Here is a 16,601-nt window from a genome sequence, read left to right as displayed (position 1 = left end):
AGCAGCAAATTAGTCTTCTAGAAGGGTTCATCTATAAAGAAAACTGCAATAGTCTACCATAAATGTACTCACATTTGAAACAGAAAAGACGTGTTTGTAAAGTTGCAGGTCAGTCCTGATCTGAGGTCTCTGGACTAGTGCCATGTTCTCACTGGTCTTATTAAGAATGTCCTATCTTTTTAAAAGTTATTTTGATCGACGCTTTACATGAGATGCTACTCACTTCATCAGATAAGTTCTGTCCTGAGACAGATTGGCTTAGTGAAGGCCAGAATTATTTCTCAACAGATCTCCTTCTCTGGTGAGGAGGCTGCTTATTCATCGCCACTTATCCCAGCAAGATAACCCCCAATTTACCTTAAAATTTCACCGTGCAGCTTTTGCCCAGAGCAGTAAGGGTTAACTTACTGCTTTACTGCACCAGTCTCTGCAGGTGTGCGCTTGCTGACCTGTGCATGTGCTGTGAATCTGTAAGCCCAGATTTGGCCTCTCAATTCTACTAATATAAAACATTTTAGGCAAAGATATTTTATTTTTTTACATAATGCACATACATTTGTTATTAGAAAAAAAAAAAAAGTTGAGTGATCTTTATTAATACAAAGACAGAGCCATATTTTAAGTAGCTTGTTTTACCGTTTTCCTTAGCCTATCTTCTTTACCAATTCTAGGCATCTGGGCAAGGCGGCATCATGAAGAACAGACCTCTTCTTGTGCTGCACTTTTTCTAACCTCTGCTGTAAGTCCAAAATATGAGGCTGTGCAAACAGCTTTGAAATGCCCAAATCCAAATTAGTCTTGGCAGGTGGCCAGAAAAGCTGGGAGCTGGCAAATTTAAATCATTTTCAGCTCCAAACTATTTTTTTTTTCTGTCGGGTTTTATGTCATCACATGTGAGTTAAAACTGAGGCGAAAGTTTCCTTGTTGACTTTTTAACCTCTGTTTACCTGATGGATTTTAAACTTTTCTTTCGAAGTTTACATTGAAACCTACAAAATAGAAGATTTAGACGTGGCACAAGTTCACACATAAAATGTTTGTTGAAGTTGGTATTCAAAGTTTTGAATACGTGATGCAGAATTATTGTACCTGAAGAGCTTACTGTGTACAGTCTTCATTATAAAGTACATACTCTACAATACTGTATGATCATCAGAAAAGTCCACATATTACATGACTTATTGAAAAGTTCCGTTATGCATTTTTAGGGATTTACGATTATATATAATAATCTGACTTGTAGAACCAATGAATGTAGGTAGTGTAGTAGCTCGTCAGTTAGATATGAGAGTATAATAATCTGGGTACAGGTGGCTTAATATTCCTATACAAAACTTCACATTTAAGTCTTAAATAATTAAGTAAATGACTGTGTGGTCTCATTATTATTAATTGCAGCAATAAGTAGTTTTTCTTTCTCACAGTGATAAAAATTCAGTTATTGTCAGCAGTTATGAAAAAATATCGTTAAAGCAGCTGAGTGTTATTTGAGTTATTGGCTTGGGGCGATGAGAAATAACTTACCGTCTCCTCAGGCCAGTCTCCGTAGCTGTGAGCATACAGGAGAGGGAAATAACGTTCTTCTCCCTTTCAGAAATAGTTAATATAGTTGTGAATGTGAAGCATTTCAGAACCTCTGTACCAGCTGGGCCCACCCTAACATTCCAGGGATAAAGATCAGGACAACAGTGACTACTCTCTATTTTCCTAACCACAGCCCCTTATCCACTGTGTCATGGGCAATTTTATTTTGAATGATCACAAGTAAATATTAATGTCACTCACTGGGCCGTGAGTGCCTCTGCGCTGGTGCGTGGTTCCCTAGCCTTCCTGCCGGCGCCTGTCCTGAACCGCGGCTGCCCGCCATCTTGATGCACTGCGCATGCGCAGCATCCAAGAACTTATGACCTTTGCTTTTAACCTCATTTGTGGATCAGGCACCTCTCTCTATTTAAGGCACCTGTGCTCATTACCTCGTTACCTGATCTTGAGTCTCATTCCCTGTGAGTCTCTGAAGGTATCTCCTGTGTCCTGCTAGTGTCTTCAGCTTCCTGCTGATTACCTTTGCTACTCATCGGTGGTTTCCATACCCGCTACTGATTCCTGTATCCTACTCGTGTCCTCAGCTGGCTTCTGGATTACCTGCTCTGCTCATCAGCGGTTCTCATACCCGCTACAGACTCCTGTATCCTGCTCGTGTCCTCAGCTGGCTTCTGATTACCTGCTCTGCTCATCTGTGGTTCCCATACCCGCTACAGCCGTTCAGCGTCCCTGCTGTGCCTGCATATTCTCGTGGACAAGCTTCTCTACTCATCAGCGGTATGCTTACTTATTATTGACTATCAACTGTTACCTTGCATATCTGCTTAGGACAAGCCTCTCTACTCAGCAGCGGTATCCATACCCGCTATAGACTATTTGTTGTTACGCTGCATATCTGTTTGGAACAAGCTTCTCTACTCAGCAGTGATATGCATACTTGTGATTGACTATCAGTTATTATTCCGCATATCCGCTTTGTGCAAGCCTCTACTCAGCAGCGGTATACATACCGTTATAGACTATTAGCTGTAAACGCTGCATATCTGTTTGGAACAAGTTCCTCTGTGCTCTCAGTGTCTTCATACCGTTATTGACTCTTTGCATGCCTCCACTCATCCGCACCTGAACTCCTCCTCACCATAGCAGTGGTACAACTTGCTGTACGCAGACCACTGACTTCCCCGCTACCTACCTGCACCTGGACAAGTCTTCTCACCATAGCAGTGGTACAACTTGCTGTACGCAGACCACTGACTCTCCTGTTACCTTCCTTCACCTGCTCACGTCCAACCTGGTCTCCTTGGTTCAAACCTGCCTTTCCACTATAGATGCAAGTCGCTGACTCATCTACCAATATAGCTGCAAGTCGCTGACTCATTTACCAGTATAGCTGCAAGTCACTGACTATCATCATTTCCATTGGCATTCTCTCTACATCTGCTGTTATATACGTTCCACTATTCACCCTGCTGCCAGAGGACCGCTGTGCAAACTCCGCCTCTCTGGTAAGCATAGTCAGCTGGTGAAATCCTGGCCAAGACTCCTAGTGCCCGTGACAATTAACCTTTTTTTTTATTATTATTCTCTGTAGTGCAGCTCTGTAGCTCTCGCGGCTCAGGGAGCCGCAAGCAAAAATCTAGCGTTGAAATTACTGTATTTACGGTAATTATGCGCACTATTACTGTAATATCGGTAATAGTGCGTAGACCGCTTAACTTGGGGGGAAATCAATTGGTCCATGTGGTTGCACCACTTGTCTCCGTAAAAAGTTTAGCTTAGAGAGAACGGAAGACGTGCGTTATCCTTTTACTGTATAACAAACACATAATTACCAACATTTTCAAATACTTCTATGGACACATTAGTTGTGACTGGCAAAATCTAAAGCTGCCATAAGGTATACTGTTAGAATTGCTTCTGTAATACAGAACTATGCCAAGTTCTTTCTCAATATTGAAATATAGTGGCATTTCCAGGGACTTTTCTATTAAACTTGGGAAGGTCCCTGGAAATTAGAGATGGATGGTATCTGCTAAGGTAGATTTGTATTTGTTTGCTGACCCTTTCCCAGGGGCTGAATAGTGCATTACTGGACCTCATAACAAAACTTGGGTAGAGGCACAACAATGCCCTTGTAGACTCCTTAGCCCAGCTACTCTGTTTTGAAGGGGGCATCATCTGAGCACACGTAGCTGGCACATGCACCAACTACACATGTGGCACTCAGAAGAGGTCTCTGCGCTGCTCATTTCAAAGCAGAGAGAGGGCTTTGGGAAGTCCTGCGGTGCCTTGGTGGAGGTTCACTCGGCATTACAAGGCTCCTCTCACTTCCGGGAATTGCCCGGCTCCCCTCGCCTCCAGACCCTGGCATTGCCCGGCTCCCCTCACCTCCAGGCCCTGGCATTGCCCGGCTCCCCTCACCTGGGGGCCTGGGCATTGCCCGGCTCCCCTCACCTGGGGGCCTGGGCATTGCCTGGCTCCCCTCACCTGTCGACCTGGGCATTGCCCGGCTCCCCTCACCTGGGGGCCTGGGCATTGCCGGGCTCCCCTCACCTCCAGGCCCTGGCATTGCAGGGCTCCCCTCACCTCCAGGCCCTGGCATTGCCCGGCTCCCCTCACCTGGGGGCCTGGGCATTGCCCGGCTCCCCTCACCTGGGGGCCTGGGCATTGCCTGGCTCCCCTCACCTGGGGGCCTGGGCTTTGCCCGGCTCCCCTCATCTGGGGGCCTGGGCATTGCCCGGCTCCCCTCACCTCCAGGCCCTGGCATTGCAGGGCTCCCCCCACCTCCAGCCCCTGGCATTGCAGGGCTCCCCCCACCTCCAGCCCCTGGCATTGCAGGGCTCCCCCCACCTCCAGGCCCTGGCATTGCAGGGCTCCCCTCACCTCCAGGCCCTGACATTGCAGGGCTCCCCTCACCTCCAGGCCCTGGCATTGCAGGGCTCCCTTTTTGTCCATTTGGCACTTGTTCATAATCAATAGGTTGCACAGTCTCATGGTTACTATGTGATACAGCCATGCATTTCGCCATAATCAGACTTTGTCAAAGCACAATTGGTTATATATGTTAATTAGCCCCTGTTTAGTGTCAATATTGTAGAATCATGCATTGTAGAATCACATAATGTTTTTGTTCTTTTGTTAATCACCTCTGGTGAATACTGTGGAATTCCCTTGGTGCAGGAAAATATCTCGCCCAAACGATTGCTGCGTTCATACGAAACAATTGCTGTGCATGTTTTCTATGAGAGTGTGTGTGTAAAAATTCTTGACCTGTATTTTGGCAGCAGTAGCATAAATAGTTTTATATTTTGTTAGCTATGTAAAAAAAAGCTATTTACATTTTCCTTGATTTCACACATAATTTTAAATTCCCTTGTTCTAGTGCCTGAATATACTTCTTAAATAATAAAATATTATTTCTTATTAATATTGATTACACAGACACCAGATTTGTTTTGTTTTATTTTCAAATTTAGCATCTGTGTAATGTGATTTTTTATTAATTAAAAAACGTCTGGACATACACTTTTTGCCTGCACTATCATCATCATCATCAACATTTATTTATATAGCGCCAGCAAATTCCGTAGAGCTTTGCAATTGGGAACAAACACTAATAAAACAATACTGGGTAATACATACAGAGAGAGAGGTAAGAGGGCCCTGCTCGCAAGCTTACAATCTATGGGACAATGGGGGTTTGATACACAAGGGTAGGTGCTACATCATATTGCATATTGGTACAGTTAGAATGCAAAGGTAAAAGTACTGAGTGGGCTGTGTGTGTGGCAATGTTGGTCAGAAGGTTGTTGTCTTGCGTTAGCTGTGTAGAGGATGGTAATAGGGTAATCTCGGGAAATTAAGATGATGGTTGAGGATTGAAGGTTTGAAGACTAGAGGAAAGTCTTATTGTGCGCGGAAGGGAATTCCACAAAGTGGGTACAGCCCTAATAAAGTCATGTGACCAGGAATGGGAGGATGTGATGAGAGAAGACACATATCTTGTGCAGATCGGAGGTGTCGAGTTGGGAGATATTTTGAGACAATTGAGGAGATGTATGTCGGTGCAATTTTGTTGATGGCCTTGTACGTTAGTAGAACAATTTTATATTGGATTCGTTGAAAAACAGGCAACCAATGTAGAGACTGACAGTGATTCAGCAGAGGAAGAACAATTTGCAAGGACAATCAATCTAGCCACTGCATGCAAAATAGATTGTAGGGGCTCGAGTCTGATTTTGGGAAGACCAGTAAAGAGGGAGTTGCAATAGTCAATGTGCGAGATGATGAGTGCATGAATTAAAGTTTTTGCAGTGTCTTGTGTGAGATTTTATGGTCATGTTGTCAACAGAAATACAAATATCAGGCAGGAAGCTTCTGTTTTTGGGTGAGAATAATATTAAGTCTGTTTTTGAAAGAGACAGCAGAGATGGTGAGAGATCAGGAGAGGATAGATAAATTTGGGTATCTTCTGCATAGAGATGATACTGAAATCCAAAGGAGCTTTTTAGTTTTCCAAGAGAAGTGGTGTAGATAGAGAATAGCAGTGGACATAGGCCTGAGCCTTGTGGTACTCCAACTGATAAAGGAAGCAGAGCAAAGGTGGATGTAGAGAAAGAGTGATTAGATAGGTAGGATGAGAACCAGCATGGGACAGTGCCTTCAAAACCTAGAGATTGTAGCGTTTGTATGAGGAGAGAGAGGTCAGCAGTGTCAAATGCAGCAGAGAGATCCAGGACAATTAGAAGAGAGTAATGTCGTTTAGTTTTTGCTGTGATCAAATCATTGACAACCTTGGTCAGCACAGTCTCTGTGGAGTTTTGAGAACGAAAGCCTGATTGAAGAGGATCCAGTAGGTTGTTTGCTGTAAGAAAGTGTGTGAGGCGAGTGTGGGCAATTCTCTGGAGAAGCTTGGAGGAACATGTTAGCTGAAAGATGGGGCGGTAATTTGAGAAACATAACCCTTATATACTGATAGAACATGAATGTATAAATAAATACATTAAAAACTAAACATTTAACGCCAACTACAAGACACTACAAAACATATATATATATATATATATATAGTTATTATGTTTTGTAGTGTTTATACATCTATAAACACACACTCACACGCGCGTATACATACATAGATGCCATCTCCTGGGGTAGATGGTAGTGTACAGCGGCAGAGAAGTCACACAAGTCCAAGGTTTTGGTACAACTGGCCTCAGTCAGTTTTATTAAGCAGAAATAAAATAAAGAAAACGTCAAATTAAACCTGCCTGTCCGGCACTACCTAAACACGTCGTTCCTGACTGTCAAAATAAACAAAAATATTAGAAGTTTCAGCACGTATATTTTACTCAAAGCAGATATCAGGCTATCTCCTATTGAGACTCAGTAGTCCCTTTCTCAGACAGAGCAGAGACTCAGACTGATCACACTGACATCCTTTTTAAACACACCTTACAGGTGCAGACATTAATCAGTCTGCTGTGAAGCTGGAAGAACAGAAGACCCAGATTGGGCATTGTAAATGGAGCCCACCCTTCTCTCTCCATTTACACCCCACTGACCCTTACCAGCTTTTTCTGAAAGCTGCACACACTCTTTGGGAAGCTCCTTCCCACACAAAACAATGTCACTGGTGCTTTTATAAATTGTAGGCCAGAAACCTGGGGCGAACATACCTGCCCAAAAAGACCATATTCTTGCGTCTTTATATATATATATATATATATATATATATATATATATATATATATATATATATATAAATATATATATATATATATATATATATTTATTTATTTTTTTTGCATAATTTCAAATAACAGACAAGCAAATATAAAATTGGGCAGTAAGGGGCTAACGGAGGAAACAGCGGAACGTGAATTTTCTTTTTTTTTTCTTCACTTTTTATGGAGGTGTAGCAGCTCCTCGTCTCTGTCACAGGATCAGGCATCAACTTTTAAAGCAATGACTGTGATTGGCTCTCGCAGTGATCGAATTGCGCCAGACTGAATGGTTCCTGGGTGATGGATAGTGATCAGAGCTCTCTAGTGATCGCATCTCTTTCTACATCCTCCTGCAGAAAGGCTGTGGGTGACAGGAACTGGTTAAGAATAACACAGTTTTAATTGTTGTGGGACAAATTTATTTCTGTCCATTTCATAGAAAGTAAAAGTCATACATTATACTTGAACTAGTTCAGTGATGGGCAAACTACGGCCCGCGGGCCAGATCCGGCCCACTTAGAGGTTCTATCCGGCCCGCCAATATTTTAAAAAATTTCATTAAAATATGAATAAAATTATTAAAATACAATTATTTGTTTTTATATTTAAATAAAAAAAATAGATACGAGGAACTTATAGAAATGCAGTCACAGCTTCATTCATCACATTAGTTTTATAAAAATTAGTATTATATATTTCGATATTTGAGTCTTTTAATAAATTATATTGGACCGCCTAAAGTTTTTCTTTTTTATTTGGCGCGCTCCTGAAGAAGTTTACCCATCACTGAACTAGTTCATTGAAAAATGTTAGCAACAAACATGGTAGCAGTTTTATCTTACAAGTTTTTTTTTTTTGTTTTTTTTATAGAAGCAGCGGTTTTCTATCTTATCCCCCCTCTAAACTATGCCCCACACAAAAAGCCAAATATCTTGATATAATCTGACAAGAGGAGAGATGGGAACTGATGCAAAAATCAGCAAAAAAAAATAATTAATAATGAGATGTCAAACCGCATTTCAGAACACTTTCTCCAATTCCATAAATACGCTGGAGAATGCCGCTGAGTCTATCTGAAACTGTTTACTTTCATGTTCGGTCCCGATTTTATAGCATTCATAAAAACCATGTCTAATGATTGTAAGTATCCTAAGAGGGGAAATATCTATATTTTGCATAATGGTTTGCATGTGTGAGTTACTTCTGGCAGGAGCCCTGTAATTAGTCTGTCGTCTCCCCGAGAAGAGTCTATCTGTCTTAAGGACGTATGAGAGAGATTTGGCCGCTGCAGATGGCAGAATGCTGATACTGCTGGTAGATAAACATCATTTCTTTTCACTTGTTCATCGTTCTCTCCTTCTTTTCATTCTGCTCCTTGGCTCAGATCTGGCTTTTAAGAACCAAAAAAAGACAGCAGAGAACAAACTATTTTCTTCCGTCCTCGTTCAGCAAAACAAGAAGAAAGGACTTGGCTTGTTGACATCAATAACTCTGCTTCGACTTAACTTGGAACATTGTGTTTAAAGAGAATATGAGTACAAGTACTTCCTGTTTTACTCCTTAAGTAGCACACCCAGACCTGCTTCCCTCTGGGATGGTCCGCATCACACAGCAGGAAGCCAAGGACGTAGGATACTATTTCCTTTCGCAAATTTTATTGGAGCTATTAAAAGATAATCACATGGTGTGGCCGTGGCGGACAGCGTTATGTGTTTAAGGGCTTGTGGTCTTGAGACTTGCAAGTAATAGAAGTCATGTTGGACGCTGCACAACTCGAAGCAGCATTGTGTTTATTTTGTCAGAAAAATAGAGTACTTGCAGAGGGTGCGAGACAGAAATGACAGCGGACAGCTCGAGCTGACAATGGCCCGTTTCTGTCACTTTTATATATGATCACCCAAAAAATTCACCATGGTATTTATTGGGGGGAACAATAGTTTTATTTATTGCTGCTCCTACTCTAAGCGAGCAAAGCTGTGACGAAGCAATCAGTCATGCACAGAAAGCACAATACCATATTAGAGGGTGACACAATCGAAATGAACTACATCGGCTAGGTTGCTATGAGTTACAGAGCATTTGTGCTATTTACACATTAACAAACATTCACATTCAAGCACTATGCTTCAAGTCCACATAATTACTTTTTATAATATTCATATGCTCTAACTGATCAGATGATTTTAAAGAAATAGAAACTTTACTGCTTACTTTTGGAAGATAGTAGGAGATATTTAAAGTTTCTAACCTATTTACTTTTGAGCTGAATATATTAGCGGCCTTGTATGAATTCAGATTGAATATATAGTCTCTCAACTCTCACGCCAACCTCCTTGTCTTATTGCGTACTTGGCATGCAGCCGTATCTACTGTAAGGGCTCATCCACCTAGGGCTGTGCAATAGGGGCGACCGCCCAGGGCTCAAAGCTGAAGGGGAGCGCAGTTTGTGAATAGTTTAGGTTCATTAAAATTGAGGGCTAGGTGGGGCGGCATTTTTGTTTCTCGCCTCAGGCGCTAAAATTTTAAGTTACGGCTCTGCTTATCCACCAGATCATTTTCTCAGGGGATATCTACGCAGCGCTATTTCCCCCAGCGGCCTTCTCAATTTGTGTTCTGTTTGGAAAGCCACTTGAGAAAAAACTTGCATGCTCTGATTTGTTGGCAGGCCACATAGACCTTGGGTGGCTGGAGTGGACAGGCAGCATTTTGGCGAGTATTTTATTTTTTGAATCACAGCCAGTGATCCATTATGATTTATAATCCGCCTGAGCTACTGGCATTGTTGAAGGAGCGCAGTTTCTTGTCCAGCAGTCAACTCCGCAGCCAATGGCGGCTCAACGTAGGTAGAGTGACAGAAACTCTGTCAGCAATGATACCACAGATGATAGAACATGCCAACTCTCCCTGAATTTCAGGGAGACTCTCTGGAATAGGGGTGATCTCCCTCACTCCCTGAAGAGTCTGGCATTCTCCCTGATGCTGAGCCAGTACAAGACATGGTTGGCTTGGCCATCTGTGGCATGATGCAACTGTTCAGAAATTGTGTCCTATGTCCATGTATTGATGCCTATGGAGGTGGCCATTTTCATGGAGATCAAAATCTATTGCTGTCAGTTACAGTGGAAATCTCCGCTCATTTTTCGTTGAATCTCTATGGGGTGTGATGAAAAATGAGCAGAGATTGCGGTCATATCTCTGCAGCAAAATGTCTCACAGACACAGGGGCGCCGAGAGGAGAGGCGGGTACAAATTACCCGGGCCTGCCTGGGGGGCCCGGAGCCCCACTGGAGTTCTATAGTTAAAAAAAAATAAATCCTCCCTGCACCCGCGAGTGCAAGGGGGGGATCGTTAGTGGCTAAATCCCCTTCAGCAAAGGTACCTTCAGACGTCACTGTGACAGATCACCAGGTCATGTGACTGCAGCGGTCACTTAGTACTCAGTGCGGGCGGGCTGCTGGATATCTTCACATACTGTGTGCTGTGCAGTGAAAAATAAGGTATGAAGAAGGGGTGCTGGAGAGGGGGCGTGTGTGACTAAAGGTGCTGGAGAGGGGGCATGTGTGACTAAAGGTGCTGGAGAGGGGGCATGTGTGACTAAAGGTGCTGGAGAGGGGGCATGTGTGACTAAAGGTGCTGGAGAGGGGTCATATGTGATTAAAGGTGTTGGGCAGAGAGGGGGCATGTGTGACTATATCGCTGCTGGGCAGAGAGGGCATGTGTGACTATATCGCTGCTGGGCAGAGAGGGGGCATGTGTGACTATATCGCTGCTGGGCAGAGAGGGGCATGTGTGATTAAAGCAAGTGGATAGAGGGGGGGGCAAGTGTGATTAAAGCATGTGGGCAAAGGGGACATGTGCTGGGTAGAGGGGGTAGTGCGTTTTTCTGTAGGAGGGGGGGCATACTACTTTTCACCTGGTAGACACACTCTGTGATGCACAGCCATACCCCCAATGGTATGGCCACACCCCCTTTGGCTATCACCTATAGGGAGCCCCATGAAGTTGCTGTACCGGGGCCCAAAATTCCTGTTGGCGGACCTGCACAGACGTTCCGGAGACAATTCATGGCTAATTGAATCCCCCCTTAAATTGTCTCTGACACACACTGGAACTCATTTTCAGCTTATCAGTCCCCTAGGAAATAGTGACAGCAATGAGAAATGAGGCTTTTGTGATGTAACAAGTTCCTGGTCAATTCATAGGCTGCTTTCTCATGAATGCTGGTTTAACCCACAAAATGGCTGCCAATACTGTTGTAGGTGACCAGCTAGTTGGTTTATATGTATTTATCATATACACCAACTAGATGTGTACTCGGGGCAGCTCTGTTCAGTATACAAATTGTTTTATTTTCAGTTTATCCACCCGTTTCCTATTAGGTTTTTTGTTTTGCTTTTGTTTTTATAAAAGCTTGACCTATATTTAACAGTAAAAATGGAAGAGGAGACATTGGACAAAGGGAGGTGGGGGCTGAGCATTTGGAGTACGCACAGTAATTTTGGGTGTTTTCACTCACTGTGCCTAGGATGACCCACTCTGGACATGGCCCTGGCGACAGGTATATTTACCTCAGAAGAGAAAAGACATTCTGTCCCGAGTACAAAGGAATGAAAGCTCAGGAGATCTCACAGTTTACTGTAATGTGGAGAAAACGTTCCTGCTGTCTGAACACATCTTGTAAATGAAGTGTTATTTCTCTAGGACTGGTGCACCTTATTGCTGAGCACTGTTGGTTTAACCTGGCAGGTTGGCAGTACATCTGTGCCGGGCTCGCCCATGACACTGCGTCTGTAATATATCATTCCTCTTTCCATCCCAATTCAAATATTCTCTAAATAAAAACCATCATTCTGTACAGCCTTGTCAGAAAGGAGGGAAGGAACAGGTCACATAAAGGTTTCTGTAATTTCATATTCACACCTCACAGGCTGGAACACAGGATACTGTGAAATAGGAATAAGTACGCAGCACCTTGCTTTGACTATCCACCGAAAATAATCGCAATAAATGATGTGTCCCTACTGTGGATTACGGTTATCACATAGTACGAATTTTATAAGTGAGTTATTTCTATGATGCCATAGTCTATGCAGGGCACATCATATACCAAATTATAGGTCTTGGTCTGTAGATTTGCAGAAAATATAATAATATTCTTGTTGTCATTGTTTGCATCGTTTCGGAGTTATTTCGCAAAGTGTCCGCCTGCCAATGCATTATCATTGTCCTCTGGAAAATGTGACAGTTGCCAATACACCTGTGCACCTGCTGGTTGCTCTGGAAACTGTGATAGTTAGTGAACTTTCCCTGTGCACCTACTGGGTAACCTGGACCATGTGACCTGCTGGGTGGTCTGGAAACTGTGACAGTTAGTGAATGCTCCCTGTGCACCTGCTGGGTGACCTAACCCATGTGACTTGCTGTGCGGTCTGGAAACTGTGACAGTTATTTCAGCCACATATATCAGCGCATCTTGCGGGGACCATGCCCAGTAATGTATCTTCGATGGAAGATCTTATACATATATTGTAGTGTATAAAGATATTAAGTTCCTTTTAATATAGTGATAGATAATATAGTTATTTATTCATTATACTCCATTATTAAAATTTCTATATGTAATGTAGTGTATAAAAATTATTGATTTTAATCATTACATTTCAGTTTAAGGTGGTTACCAACGGGTTTCGCTAGTAACTGTATAATACACATGTGATATAATATCCGTATAAACTGTGACTTGTGATGTCATTACTTCAGTGTCCCTTTGGAAAATGTGCATGTAAGGGTACTCATGCCTATAAATTATTATGGAGATACTTGAAGTACTTGAGATTTCCTTGGCCTATGTAAGAGCACTGGGCATTTTACCTTTGAGAAGAACGCAAGTCTCTGTGATTTACAATATGTCTATAATTTATGTTAGGGCATACATCATACCATATAGTAAAGCTTAAATCCAGAGTAAATTAAAAATGTCAATTTCAGTATAACATAGGAAATTGTATATTACCTACTTTTTATCCTTTTAGTTGGCTTTTTTTTAGTATATATTTGATGTTTACCAATAAAAAAAATGGTGATGGGGTAAATTAATATTTTAGGGTGTATTCACTCCCAGTGTAATTTTACGTCCTCCTCTACAAATAATGTTGCATATAGATACACCATTTAGAGTTGGGAGCAGACCAAGCTAAATTGTGCATATTTGCACCAAGACAACCCAGGCTGTGATATAAGGGGTGAATATGTAGTTTTTGTTTTTTTTGCATGAATGGAAGATCCAGCCTGCTTTGCATGTAGCACACGCATGCAGGACAGCTTTATTTTTACATTGCGATATAGAGTTGAGCTACAAAACGCCACTCACCCCCTGCAGCACAACATGGGCTTTGCACATCCCAGCTGGATTTCCTCCTAGCTCTATATGAAGCCATAGACAGGGAAACAGATTTGCCTCCTTCACATGATTACGCCAGCCCCTCATGCCCACCATGTTGCACATAAGCGGGCACACCACTGGAGGACAAGAGAGAAGGTTTCATAGTGCTGGATATCTGCACAACCTCCTCCCGGTATATATGTTATTGACCTTACAGGCAGCAGCTTAAGACATCACACAGATGGGTCTCTGCTTATTGGGAGCTCGTTTCCTTTTCTTAGGGTCAGTTAAAGTAGAGAGATGGGGATCTGTATCTCAGCAGTGCTGGGGGTAGCTGTGTGTCAGGCCACATGTTGCCTTTCTGATAAACCAGCACTTGTGCTATACAACATTTATTTAAATTATTTGATTATTGTGATGTCATCTCTTGCATTATGCTGAATGATTTATCTGGACCAGGGGCAGGCTGGGTTGAGGGACAAGTGGGTATCCCCCCCCCCCCCTCCCCCCTTTAAAATGTTCCTTATGGGCTGATGATCCTAGTTTCACCCTCTCTCCCCCAGGCTAAAATGTGCCAACCAGCCCCTGATCTCGATTCAGTGTACATGAGCATTCGATTTGCATGTTCCAGCCATAAATGATGTAAGACTGTATGACCGGTATACTATGACAAAAGAAGGGTAGCTGGAAAAACGACACCATTATTTAAAGGTAAATTAAAGGTAAATAAGTATAATTTAGTTTGGGTATAATTCCCCTTTCTGTTTAGTTGTTGTAAAACATGTGGTTGTGAACGCTGAAACATTTCCTTTCATGTAGGATCAGTTTTGTATTTTAGCCATGTAGCGGTTTTACTTATATAAAAATATGCTTTGTGTTTGGTAAACATGTTCTTTTAAAACAATGTTGATTATGATTCCAGTGTTGGCATGCTCAGTCTGTGTGATTAGAGCGTGCTGCGCTGATATTCCTGGGGAGAGGGGACATTGTTGCCATCTTATGTTTGCAAATATAATTATGGATAGATTGTATATCAGTGTTGCAGACTCCTAAATCTGCTGGCGTGCAGCCTGGAATGTTAAGCCTGTCTCCGTTCTTAATGTTCGATTTGGCAATGTGGTGCTTTGCATCCCCACCATTGGATCGGCTACTGAACTTTATTCCTTTGTTTTTAATCATATGTATCGCATTTCTGTGTTCATCTGGGTGTGCCAGGAATGAGCCCTTAATAAACAAGCAGGACACAATCTGGCAAGAAAAGGGAATTAGCAGCGGAGATTCATCAGAATTCTACAGACTGATCTGATTTCTGGTGCCACAAATGAGGCAGAGACTGAAAGTTGGCTGGAGAACGCCGACTAGCAAAGGGCGGCTATTATGTGCTTTTACACCATAGGAATATTTTACAGCGTGAACTCTGCTGCGTAAATGTAGCCAGGACATGTAAACAGTTTGTGCTACCGTTGTGTTATCTCATGGGGGGTATTGGATTATACTGAAAACACAATGTATTATAAAGTGTTTAGTGTAGATTCACCACAGATACTGGACCATTCACTCCATCAACCCAGGGAGAGGCGACATGATGCACTTCAGAGACCCTGTAACCTTCAAAAGGGCCGCCCCATTACCCTTAATCTCGGTAATAAGTTAAAACTATACATCAACTCAAAGATAGACACCTATCTATAATAACATAGCAGCGGGCATTATAAACAAAAGTTAGAGCAAGGTTAAAATTACGATTACTATACTATATAAATACGGCAAGGAGTAAATGTAGACTTACTATATAATAGACATACCACATTCCCCACACGCTTTATGGGCAGCACGTGTAAATTGCGACCCTGTAAAATCTCTCCAGTGAGAATGACGTCCCTTCCAATGGCCAGAGTGAGATTGGCGGTTTTAAGGCGGCAGTGGTCGGACCCGCCGCTGCGTACACACTACAGTTTTTCAGCTGATTGTCGGGCCAAACACACGACAAACGAACGCTCGGCCTGATAACCCATTGTGTTTGCTCCGACAGTGATTGATTATCGTGCCACAGCTCATCGCATCGTTTCATTTAATTTTTAAACCAGACTAAAAATGACGTTCAACGATGGAACAATGTCGTTCCAATCCTGCAGTGTGTATGCACTCAGGACCGGCAGTGTCCATAGATCTCTATGGAGTGTGCAGAGTCAGGATCTTTTCAGCAGATGGTTATGACAGATGAAGAGCACAGATCTGAAGGTAATTTGCGACTGTAAGGCCACCTGTTCCCCCTCGCTTGAATTACCAGTAAGATGTATCTATCTGTAAACTTATCCTGGCCTATTAGTGAAGACCCTTTTTATCAAAGTATATATCTGACTAATATCCACATTCTCAAGTCACTAAAGCTCATCGACGACTGTGCAAACCTGCAGCGCAAATGTTGTTTTGTGACCTCGCACTGCTACTTTCGTGCAAATGACACTGGTTTTGCGGCTAAGTGAATGGATTAGTGGGCCGACATGGCGGCATCTGTGTGAGTGCAAATGTTTGCAGCTGCGGACGGGATAAGTGGATCAGGAATGTTCCTTTATGGGCGCAAATCATTTGCATTCCTTTATAAGTGTAGATCTTCTTCTAAGATTTCGTTTTACATAAAGAGATTATTTATATGCAATAAAGGGCAGGGAAGGTGGATTTTGGTTTCCAAGCTCTGCGAAGGCTGTACAGACTTTTTTCCACTCAAAATAAGGTGGATTAAATTATAAAGGCCACGAGTCCGACCACTGCCACCTTAAAAACGCCAGTCTCACTCTGTCCATTGGAAGTGACGTCATTCTCACTGGAGAGATTTTACAGGGTGACAACTTACATGTGCCGCCCATAAAGCGTGTGGGGAATGTGGTACCTCTATTATCTAGTAAGTCTAGATTTACTCCTTGCCGCTTTCATAGTAATCGTAGTTTTAACGT

The 16,601-nt window shown here is 42.6% G+C and overlaps 1 protein-coding gene across 5 annotated transcripts in view; it reads left to right on the top strand.

Moving 5' to 3' along the window:
- Positions 1-16,601, top strand: part of SUPT3H (SPT3 homolog, SAGA and STAGA complex component) — a 410,193-nt gene that overhangs the window by 362,787 nt on the left and 30,805 nt on the right. For 3 of the 5 annotated variants that reach the window (XR_012689525.1, XR_012689528.1, XR_012689526.1), the window contains exon 12: positions 14,211-14,358. The exons of 1 other annotated variant lie outside the window; for it this stretch is intronic. The gene's annotated coding sequence lies outside the window, so the exon portion shown is untranslated. Of the gene's footprint in view, positions 1-14,210; positions 14,370-16,601 lie in introns of all 5 variants that reach the window. One more of the 5 variants, XR_012689527.1, reaches the window with a different exon arrangement.

The sequence above is a fragment of the Mixophyes fleayi genome, chromosome 3, assembly GCF_038048845.1.
Source record: "Mixophyes fleayi isolate aMixFle1 chromosome 3, aMixFle1.hap1, whole genome shotgun sequence".
Lineage (NCBI taxonomy): Eukaryota > Metazoa > Chordata > Amphibia > Anura > Limnodynastidae > Mixophyes > Mixophyes fleayi.
The sequence above is the reverse complement of the archived record's forward strand: the minus strand, read 5'-3'. Positions and strand labels throughout refer to the sequence as shown.